This window comes from Helicoverpa armigera, chromosome 1 (genome assembly GCF_030705265.1).
Source record: "Helicoverpa armigera isolate CAAS_96S chromosome 1, ASM3070526v1, whole genome shotgun sequence".
NCBI lineage: Eukaryota > Metazoa > Arthropoda > Insecta > Lepidoptera > Noctuidae > Helicoverpa > Helicoverpa armigera.
Window position 1 is genome coordinate 17501561 of NC_087120.1, and position 12032 is coordinate 17513592.

Sequence of the window (12032 nt, forward strand, 5' to 3'; positions counted from 1 at the left end):
AGCAGCTTACGAAATTCGTCGGCCGCGCGCGACTGTCACGGGCCTCGGCAACGGTGCCGTACATTTTCATAGGTTGACTATTGTCGCGTCCACGGAATTCTACCTTTAGATCGAAGTCGAAGTGAGAGTGATGTCGAAGTGAGTTGTGATATTTTATAGAATCGACATGCAGAGCCTTTATCATTATACTGTGCTATATTTCGTTCGTATCCGCCGTGGGTATGGTTTTCATACTAAGGTGCCCAATGACCTTTGAATGATTTAAAATTTTTCACAGTTTAGAGGCAATTATATTTAAGAAGTGTTTGATATGAATTTCACTTTTTATTCAAAACTTTAATATCTCTACGCGTTCATGTGGAAAAGGGTAGGTAGTAAGTTCATAATTATTAAAAAAATATTTTATGTCATGTAAGCAAAAATAATATTTTAATATTTTATGTAACTTCAAATTTATCATTTTCGCAATTTTCCCTTTATCTGTACTATATAACGTTGCTTCGTGCCGAATTTCAAGATTCTGAGTTCACGGGAAGTACCTTGTAGGTTTTGATTCCCTAGCGTGTGACGGAAATTCGTCTAAGGTGTCGGTATAACTGCTGTATCTTTTGATCGCTTTAACTTAGAAGTTTGATTTTTTCATTGCTTAAAGGGACAATAGACCTATATTATAGGTATTTGGTATAAATTTCAATTTGGTACCTTTATTCGTTCGTGAGAAATAAGGTAGTAAGTTTCATTTTATTAAAATAGTTTTATTTCATTAAATGACTAATAAATGTGATTTTCGCAATTTTATATAGCAATGCTTCATGCCAAATTTCAAGATTCTGAGTTTACGGGAAGTACCCTGTAGGTTTTGATTCCTTTGCGAGTGTCGAAAATTTGTTGAAAATATCGACATAATCGGTTGTATCTTTTGATTGGCTTGGCTTAGAAGTTTGATATTTTCACAGCTTATAGGGGCAATAGATTCGAGTATTTCATGTGAATTTCAGCTTAATACGTCCACGCGTTCTTAAGATAAAGGGTCTTGACAGACAGACAGACAGACAGACAGACGGACAACAAAGTGATCCTATAAGGGTTCCGTGTTTCCTTTCGAGGTACGGAACCCTAAAAATATATGGGAGAAAATCAATTTTTTTTTCTCCGTTCGGTATCAAAGTATAGCAACCAAATCTTATATTCTGGTAAGTACCTATTGTCCTTAATACGACAAAATATAAATTGCTTGCGTATCCCTGCGGCCTTGGCGCCTACGATGCTTCAAAGTTTACAATTTTAAAGTTGAATTATCTTAATATTATTAACGAGGTTTTCTGAGTTTTTCTATTGAAATTAATACAGAATATCATTTTTAATAAAAAAAAGCCCCCCGCGCGCACCAACCGTGTTTTAGACTCGCCCCTACTATTTGGGACTTAAATATACTACTGGCGAAATGACAGTATACTTTTGCGTAGTATACAACTTTGCCGAACCCTTCGGGGATAACCTTTAATGCGTGACTGCCATAATTGACCTCCTCAACCCAGTTACTCGGACAACACAATACCCCTTGGTTAGACTGGTGTCAGACTTACTGGCTTCTGACTACCCGTAACGAAGTTCACAAAGAAGTGAAGATGTAGACTTCAGTGATTCATCGGTTTTCATGTCAAGTCTTGTCCCTCTTAAATTAGTTTCAAATAATAGCAGCATATGGGAAAACCCAGCACCTTCTTTAACACATTATAGCAGGCCCATTAAGTTCGAGTTTTGTAAAGAGACAGCAGAATACATCAAGCAAGAAGAAGCTGCATTGAAGGAAGAAATAATTAAAAGCCAAGTGCGTGTCGGACCCGCGCACGAAGGGTCCCGTACCATTCAAAATTGAGTTTGAGTTTGAGTTTGAGTTTGAGTTCAAACATCGTTAGATTACAATCTATCTCGAGAAATTGTAAACGGTCGAATTATTGTGAACCGTAACATCTGATTGCAATTTAACGCATTATTTTTCGCTATATTATAATCTATCGATGAGAAATTGTCAAATTGTCAACTGTCCGAAAGCTCTCCCTGATTGGTCAGTCTTTTTGTAAGATCGACCAATCACGACCAGCCGTTCTGTTCCCATGTTGGTTTATCGTTCAAACTGCTTTACTTTGGTTAATCACAGATAAATTTTACATCCTCAACACTTTTATATAACTAATTCTGAAGATAAATAAAATAAAGATATAAGTTATTTTCAACAGAAAATCAATTTATAATCACGAAAACACAGTTGTTTACACAATCGACAACAAACTAAATAAACAAACAAAATGGCGAAAGCCGGAGCGGCGCGGGGGCACATTACGTTCTACCAATCAGCGCGCAAGATGCATTCCGTTCTGCGCCAGTTGACAATTTGACCGCTTTACATTGATAGATTATAATATAGCGAAAAATAATGCGTTAAATTGCAATCAGATGTTACGGTTCACAATAATTCGACAGTTTACAATCTCTCGAGATAGATTGTAATCTAACGATGTTTGTAATCTTACGGTGACATATATATGTATTTATCGAAATCGAGCAAAAATTAGCAAAACAATCACGTTTGTTGTATGGGAGTCCCCCAAAATATTTATTTGATTCTAGGTTTCATTTGTTGTTATAGCGGCAACAGCGAGAACATCATCTGTGAAAATTTCAACTCTCTAACTATCACGTTTCATGAGATACAGCCTGGTGACAGACGGACGGACGGATAGAGGAGCGAAAACAATAGGGTCCCGTTTTACCCTTTAGGTACGGAACTAAGGAACCCTAATAACATCGATTCTACAAAATGGGCAGAGCTTGAGATTAGTCACGAGCTTCATATGACAATGATCGACGGAAAAGTGGCCACTATTATAACGGATACTTCGTGCATCTGCCTGCAATATTTGCCTTGCAAAGCCGACCGAGATGAACAAGCTGTCAGAAGTATTTTAAGACCTGTTCGAGAAGATGTTTATAAATATGGACTTTCTACTCTTCATATGTGGATTCGTTGTATGGAGTATTTTCTACACATATCTTACAACATGGACTTTGAGTTGTGGACTGCACGAGGTGCTAACAAGCAACTAAAAGCTGCGAAGAAACATTTGACTCAAGAAGAATTCGTACAGCAAATGATAATACTTTTGGATTTTGTGAAGCAAGGCTTTGGAACCACAAACGACGGAAACACAGCCAGAAGGTTTTTTAGAGATTATGATAAATCTGCCGAAATAACTAAAATTGACAAAGGCCTACTAAAGCATTTGCGGTTATTCTTCAAACGATTTCATCAGGATGTGCTATAGATATTGAAAAATTCAGGACTTATTGCAGAGAAACAGCTGAGATCTTTGTGCATTTACACAAGCTACTCATACACGGTGCAGACATTTGTCATCACTTTGGCCTCCTACCAATTAGCATTCTTTCCGAAGAAGCGGGCGAAGCAAGAAATAAAGAGTTTCGAAGAGTTCGTGAATATCATACAAGCAATATCAATCATGCAAGCACGTTAAACTGTAGGTCCCAGCTGTTATTGAACATCTTTGGCAGTCGTTACTGGCTTCTGACTACTCAGAAGCCAGTACGTCTGACACCAGTCTTACCAAGGGGTATTGTGTTGTCCGAGTAACTGGATTGAGGAGGTCAATTAGGGCAGTCGCTCCTTGTAAAACAAATACTGGTACTGTGCTACATTCGTTAAGACTGGAAGCCGACCCCAACATAGTTGGGAAAAGGCTCGGAAAATGATGATCGTTATATAAAAAATGTAATATATTTCTTGTAATATAACAAATATGCTTATTTTGTCATAACATCCCGCTTTATAGGTATTCCCCGAAGGGTTCGGCAAAGTTGTATACTACACAAAAGTATACTGTCATTTCGCCAGTAGTATATTTAAGTCCCAAGTAGTAGGGGCGAGCCTAACACATGGTTGGTGCGCGCGGGGGGCTTTTTTTATTAAAAATGATATTCTGTATTAATTTCAATAGAAAAACTCAGAAAATCTCTTTAATAATGTTAAGATAATTCAACTTTAAAATTGTAAACTTTGAAGCATCGTAGGCGCCAAGGCCGCAGGGATACGCAAGCAATTTATATTTTGTCGTATTAAGGACAATAGGTACTTACCAGAATATAAGATTTGGTTGCTATACTTTGATACTGAACGGAGAAAAAAAATAAAATAGATTTTCTCCCATACATTTTTATTTTCGATATTTTTTTTTTTTAGGTGAAGTAGCAGTTTTTTTGAAAAGTTGTAGTAATAAGTATTAATCAGTGTTAAATTTCCTATACATTTGTTGAGTTAAATATGCATTTTCGATCCTATGTCCACATTTTTGAAAATCCGGACCGCTGTGCAACGTGCTTCCATGCTGCATGCCTGCTTGCATGCTTCGCTTCAATCGCCTTCCCTCGGCCCGCTATCCCCCGCTTACCCCTTGATATCTTAATTATACATTTCCGATTACTATTTAGGAAATGTAGAGATTTCCTAGGAAATGTGTCTAATGTAATTTATTTCACACATTTTGTATTCGAAACACTTCATTTAAGATAAAATGCCGCTCAGTATAAAAAATACATTTGCCAAATATTGAAAAAAATGCAGGACGTAACGTTGACACTCAAACAAATATTAAGTCGCTCAAATATTATGAAGCTGCTCATTTTGTATTTTAAGTAACTCAAATTAATGTTTGTAAGATACTATTCTGTTGATTTTTCGTCACTTACAGTCAGTCGCTCACTTAGTAATTGTATAACCCAAATTACTTAATTTTGACACTTAAAATTGTAATTCACAGTCACTCGTTTAAATTTAAACTATAATAAAACGGATAGTCCGTTTTATTATAGTTTTTAAGCACTTTTAATACAGTTTTGTTGGGAATAAGTTCGTGAGAAGAAGAAGTAAATAATTGTTTTTGCTGTACGTTATATTGAATTTTTCTTTTAATAACACTTGCACTTATTTAAGTTATACGGCTAGTATTATTATTATTATTTCGTTAGTGTTCTTTTTTGTCTCCCTTTGAAGGGGTATTGAAAATCTAACCACACGGGTCGTGGCCAAGCGTGGTTAGGGGGTTACCTAATGGAATATGTTTTTGAAACGGACGATGTTGTTAAGAATTTCCTAGTTATGCGGCATGTGTTTAATATCACGGCTTTCTGGACTGTGTGGAGTGTATGCTGTGGGACTTGTAGGATATCAAGGCTGCATGTCAGGCTCTTGGGGATAACTCCAGTTGCAGATATGACTATTGGGACTATATGGATGGTTTGTGCTTGCGTTGGCGTTTAAGCTCAATGGCTAAGTCCTGGTATTTATTTAGTTTGTCGGCTATTTGTGGATTGAATGTTGTGTGTATTTGGTACAGCTATGTCGATTAGGTAAGCAGTTCTGTTGTCTTTATCAAAAAATGTGATGTCCGGTCTATTAAAGTGGATGGTTTTATCAGTAATAATAGTTCTGTCCCAATACAACATGTAACTTAATTAACGCACATCCTGAAATTAGTTTGTTCAGAATCGTTTACTGAATTGATTTATATCATTTTTAATATAGTTAATTTTTTATCCCAAAAATAATTAAAACTACGGAAATTATTGTCTTATTGTCCCTGTACAGTCAAAACAAATTCAAATAGACCGTAACTCAAAGTAATAAGACTTCGTGTATTGTCGGCTTTTTCCGTAGTTTCGTTATGTTGTGTCGAGTCGAGCGGCGCGCGGCGCGATATTTGCGTGCGTAGTATGACCAAAAAGTTCTCCAAGAATTGGTATAACTAATTTAGTAAATAACAATGCATATACATCGACACCAGAAGTATCAATTAATGTAAGGGACAAAACACGTAGGTATTTTCAGGAGAGCCAAAAAACGATTTTATTTTTTTAAATCTCTCTATAACTTTTAACTGGTGCTTCCTATTTTAATTGTGTCTAGGACAAAGTTTCTTAGAATTTCTTCTTCTTTCATGCTATAAAGTTAATATTTTGGAATACCCAGCGGTTTAAAATATAGCATGTCCCTTACATTAATAAAATATGTTTAGTTGTGCCTTACGTTACCAATATTTTATGTGTAAACCGTCAAGCATAGCGTAAGGAGCAAAAGAAATAGAAAATTATACGAAATTCTACTGTAAAGAACTTTTATAGTATTGCAGTTTGATGTAACTATAGATTATCTACTAAAATTATGGTATTTTGATACTTTGGAAATAGGTTCTTTGCATGATTAATGAGCTTAGCTATCACAAATTTAAATGAAATTTAGGGATACAAAAATAAAACGATTTCTTGTTAAAATATTTTTATTATTTTCGACTTTTATGTCTGCGTAATTATTATAAATTCAACACACTAATCAGTCAATTTAAAAAAATATAATTATGTATGTACTCCATGATCTCTTATGATTGAACAAAGCTAAGGCCTTAATTAACAGTTGTACAAACTATGTACTTTTAATATTTACGTTTCATTGGTTTTATAATAAAAAAAGAAAAAATATTTTCTCAAACTTAATCAACAGTCTTATTTATTGAGTAATTGAATGAATGTACTGGAAACGAAAGACGATGAAAAAATATGAATTGACTGAAGAAAAAAATTAATAAAATAATATAAAACATGAACACTAATATATATATTATTACAAGAATAAATATATAATAAGTAGGAATGGGCAGACAGATTAGACAGAAAGTCGTGGTGGCCTAGTGGGTAAAGGACCAACCTCAAGTATGAGGGCGCGGGTAGTCAGAAGCCAGTAAGTCTGACACCAGTCTAACCAAGGGGTATCGGGTTGACCGGGTAACTGGGTTGAGGAGGTCAGATAGGCAGTCGCTTCTTGTAAAGCACTGGTACTCAGCTGAATCCGGTTAGACTGGAAGCCGACCCCAACATAGTTGGGAAAAAGGCTCGGAGGATGATGGGCAGACAGATTATGATGATAACTATTAGTAAATTAAACTTTTTTAATGGTGAAATCGGAAGGATTGAAATAACTTTTTCTATTTGGTATATTATCTAGTTATCGTCATCAGCTGTCTTCACATCTTCATCGTCGTCAGTTTCAATGAGGGTATCTTTAACTGACGATTTAGTCGGCAGGTTCAGATATTCAACATGAAATCTTTTTGGTATTATGCCCGTGTCGCACAATTTGAACTGCGCGCGAACACGTGCGAACAGGACGGTGCGTCGCGTCGCTGTGTTACCCCTCTCCCGATACACCCGCAACGTCTTACGCTAATCGCGCGCGCCAGAGTTATAACCATTTAGAAAATCAAATTAATGTAAGTACTCGGTATTTTAGCAATAATCTCTTAGACAAATAAAGTAAAGCAAATGCGAATTTGATTTCTAGTTATTACGTAATCGGCATATTGTAGAAAGGAGCTTAAAATAAAGATAGTTTTGTGAGATAATAATGTAAGAGAATAATTTAGAAAAAACAATAATCTTGAATTAAAGTAAGGGACATGTTATTTAAATCGACTGATTTGAGGTTTAAGGTAAGGGTGTAAATTATTTAATACTATGACTTACTTTATTTTTCAGAGAAAAAATATATAAATGTCTGTTACATCAATTTTTCTGTCATAAATCGTTTTACGCAGGCCAAAAATTTTTACTGTAAGGGCTTTTTGTTTAACGATCGATTTTTTTTAATAATACCAATCGATAGAGCGTAAAATTCTGTATCTGATCCAATGATATATATAACTTATTTTCGTCAAAATGTCCCTTACGTTAATTGATACTTCTGGTATCGACATGTTAAATTAAAAATTCAGTATATGTATTATGATTGTAACATAATATTCTAATTAGGGTGTTTGAGGGTGTGCGTTAATTACGTTACATGTTGTATACAAGCTGTTGATTTGCATCCGTGCCATAGTCAAGGACGTAAATATGCTAATGATTCTCGACCCAAATCAACGAAAAAATGGGTAGGTAGGTAATTTTTTCATGTTTTTTTCTTATTTACGTATATCCGTCAGTGTAACCCAGCCGTACTTTAATTCGGCGCGTGTATTACTAGCCTTACTACCGCGCTGCGCACTCACACAAACGCAAACGATACATGCACAAAGCATACGCAACGATCGTTCAATAAAAATCGTAGATCATCCAGCCTACCCAAATTCACCCAATCACAGTGCGAGTACTCCCACACTCGCCTCGCCGCTCCCCGTGCCCTTGAAGCCGGAACAAACAAGCGCCGACGGCAAAGTGTGTTTGATGTCGCCGCCGCTGCTGCGTACGTGCGCTTTGAATTCCGCGACGTGTAGGTACAAAGTGCGAGATGACGGAAAACTACACGAACACGAGTTGGTGGCGATGGTCCGCCTGTATGCCATCAGTGACAACAGTGTACTAACAGCCATCCATCCTCCGAGCCTTTTCCCAATCATGTTGGGGTCGGCTTCCAGTCTAACCGGATTCAGCTGAGTACCAGTGCTTTACAAGAAGCGACTGCCTATCTGACCTCCTCAACCCAGTTACCCGGGCAACCCGATACCCCTTGGTTAGACTGGTGTCAGACTTACTGGCTTCTGACTACCCGTAACGACTGCCAAGGATGTGCAATGACAGCCGTACATACCTATGTTCCGGGAAATGTTTACCGACCGGGAACCCTCATCACGGAGGGTCATGCTGGTCATGTGACAGACTTATGTGCTAGGACCGTTAACTTAGTGCTTTCGACACATTAAAAACGAATGTGATAGTGTTATGTTAGCTGAAGGACAACCAGCTACTTCGTCGTGCTCGATTGTGCCAAGAGTGTGAAGGTGACAGCTTTGAACAGTACCTCCGGGTAACTAAACTAGGTAGGTAATTTATTTATTTGTACATTTTGTAAATGCGTAGTCAGCTTAATCAATTTTATTAGTGTAAATAAGTTGATTTCTTAACCACGCCAATAATACCTACGAGCCGAAAGAATCACCTCGTGCCTACACTTAACTAACACATCTTTCACCAATTTAATCGAAAAGTAAAAACAAAATTACTACGAAATCTTTACGCTGAATGTTAAAGAAAACCGAAAATGTTATCAATCAGCTGTTAACAGGTCAGTGAACTTTCCGTTAGCGCACTAGTATTACGTCATTAATAAGATTTCCGTGTTCCAAGGTCCTAAGACCGTTAAGAAGGAAGCAAAATTTCTAATTATTAACCGATTTAATTCAAAAATAAAAACTAAATCACTGCGAAAACTTTATGTTGAAAGATAAAGCAAAACGAACATTTTATCAATCAGCTGTTAACATGTTAGTGAACTTTCTGTCGCGCACTAGTATTGCTTATTACTGTAGTTAATAAGATATCTGTGTTAAATTTATGCTCAAAAATTAGTAAGTAAAGTAAAACGAAGTTAATGACAATAATGAAGGTGATTTTCGAAACATTAGGTAAAATGATTGCTATCGCGCAGTGGCGAAGCGTCCTTATAAGCCGATTCCCATCGGCTTCCCTTTCGAATTTCAAGAAAGAAGCATAGGTATAAGTTATAATATAGGTATAGGTATAATTAATATAATCATTTAAACCACACAATTTAAATATGTAGGTATAACAAAACGCCTACCACCGTAAAAAAATTGTCTATAAATTACTTGAAACATTTTGCTCCTACTAAACAAGCCGCGGCTTCCTCCTTCATACAAAACTACGCTTGCGTGACGTCATCCACGCCGCGCCGCGCGATGTTCGCGGCATAAGGGCGAGCGGTAAGCCGGCTCACGGAGCGGGTTCCAGCCAATCAAAACTCGCGAGTGAACGAGAAAGAACGGGTCAAGAGTAGAGTAGCTATATCTGTCTACGCGCGAGTGACAGCGCTTAGAGCTCTCAAATATGTAAACAAACAAATCAGACAAATTCACTCTCATTGTTCTTATTTTGTTTTAGATAATACCATTAACAATTTTATTTGTTCTTTGTATTACTTCATTGAATTTATTAGTGTGTGTATCATTTAGAAATAACATAGTTCGTGTGTGTACAATATTTTATGTTAGTTTAAGTGTTTTAGTTACATTATGTCAACATAGATGGCGTTGTGCATTTTTATGCAAATCCTGAATCGCGGTGTTAAGATTCTCCGCGATTTAATCACCCTACTTAGGAATTTATATTTTTTTGTGTTCACCAAGTATATAGTTTTGATTAAGTTGTTGGCGGTATCATTACTCTCTACTAATCCCCGCGATCGCACTGTGACCTAGTACTCAGTACAAGTACAGTGTGTGTAGTGAAATTAGAGAGACCTACGTTGAAATGAGTAATTTTGAAACGTAGACAGTTTGCATCGGGTTTCTATTTAGTGTACCTACTTTTAAAACTTAACTAGGATAGCATATATCGCATTAGACGTTTTCCGACAGATTATTTACTTTAGGAAGGAACTTATATTATGTAAAGATAATAAAGTTTTATAGATATTAATAATCTGCCGAATTCCTCGAGAAAACGTGTTCAAACTATCAGTCTCTCAGTCAGTGCTAAAAGGTGGACTGAGAAATTACCTCCATTACCTCTCCCCCCTATCCCTGAGTACTCCCCCCCCCAGTTTTTTTTGCTGCGGCTTCCCTATTTCATTAAACCACCCTTCGCCACTGCTATCGCGTATCACTCGGTCTCGCTCGCTCGCGCGCTCGCGCTGTCATGTCGTAGATAAGACACTCACACATCGACACTCACGCACACACGTAGACATTAGTTTTCTCTGTCTACGCACACATAGCTGCCATCACGCACACACTGTGGCCGCGGGGGAATTCTGTTATGATTTGTGTTTAACCGTGGGCTAAATTCTGAAATACCATGAAATTACAACATCAAAAAAAGCAGCGCAAATTAGCTTTTTCCCACCTACCGTAATTCAAATCGATTATTTACGTATTTAATTTTAACCTCCTTGACTATGGCACGGATGCAAATCAACAGCTTGTATACGGTAGTGATTATTTTCTAGTATAGTGTCTGGTTTGTACTTGTATTATGCTGTTTTTTAGGTATTTTATATTTGTGTGCTAGATGTTGATGTATAATAGATGCTACCTGGTCGTGGTGATGCTTATAATCGGTTTGCGCGAGAGATCTGCAGGCAGAAATTATATGTTGGATGGTTTCAGGGCTAGAGTGGCAATGTCTACACGTGTCTGTGGGAAGGTTGGGTATACGTATAATGTGTTTCTGGTAGTTACGGGTGTCAATTACTTGGTCTTGAATCGCCATCATAAAAGCTTCTGTCTCCGGGAACAGCTCGCCACGCTGCAGCCACGCGTTCGACGCTTGTTTATCGATATGTGGTTGCAGATCGTGGTAGTGCCGTCCGTGGAGAGACTTCTGCCTCCATAAAGCGGTCTTTTCCTTGGTATCGGTTATCTTTTCGTTTCTTTGCAGGTTTCGGTCAGCAAGATTTAGTGGGGTGAGGTGGTTGTCTATCAGTGCTGCAATTTCGTGAAGTATAGATTGTTGTGAATGATTTTGAAAGTATTGTCTTAGATTTGAAATTTGTTTATTATGTAAATTAGCTATGTCTATTACCCCTCGTCCACCTTCGCGCCTTGAGAGAGTCATCCTTTGCACGCAAGATCTTGGGTGGTGCTTTCGGTTAGCTGTCAGCGAGGTGTTTATTAGGCGCTGTAGGTTCAGAAGATCACCTTGAGACCAGTTTATTATGCCGAACGACTATGTCAGTACAGGGATTGCATAGCTGGGATCTAAATAGTATATTGAGGCGGTGTTTCAACTTTTTCTTCAGGCTTTCCTTGGTTTCCTTCTGATTAATTTGTCTTGCTTGTTGAAAACCTAAATATTTGTAAGATGTGTGTGGTTCCAAAGGTTCGATTCATCAGCATCATCATCAGCCTATCGCAGTCCACTGCTGGACATAGGCCTCTCCAAGTGCACGCCACTGAGATCGATTTTCGGCTTCTCGCATCCAGCTCCTGCCAGCCGTCTTGCGCAAGTCA